Here is a 235-nt window from a genome sequence, read left to right on the forward strand (position 1 = left end):
CACTGTCAGCTTCTTGTCTACTGTAACCCCCAGGTCCTTTTCTACAGAGCTGCTGCCCAGCCAGTCACAGCCACTAGCCTGTACTGATGCATGGGGTTATTCCATCCTAAGTGCAGGACTTTGCACTTGTCCTTGTTGAACCTCATGCGATTCCTTTTGGCCCAATCCTCCAAATTGTCCAGGTCACTCTGAATCCTGGCCCTACCCTCCGACATATCCACTACTCCCTGCCCCC

The 235-nt window shown here is 52.8% G+C and overlaps 1 protein-coding gene across 1 annotated transcript in view; it reads left to right on the forward strand.

The window, feature by feature from the left end:
- The window catches only part of DNAH9 (dynein axonemal heavy chain 9), a 609,139-nt gene that overhangs the window by 218,984 nt on the left and 389,920 nt on the right, over positions 1-235 (forward strand). The gene's annotated exons all lie outside the window — the stretch shown is intronic.

This window comes from Gavialis gangeticus, unplaced genomic scaffold, assembly GCF_001723915.1.
Source record: "Gavialis gangeticus isolate Ggan-Ray unplaced genomic scaffold, GavGan_comp1, whole genome shotgun sequence".
NCBI lineage: Eukaryota > Metazoa > Chordata > Crocodylia > Gavialidae > Gavialis > Gavialis gangeticus.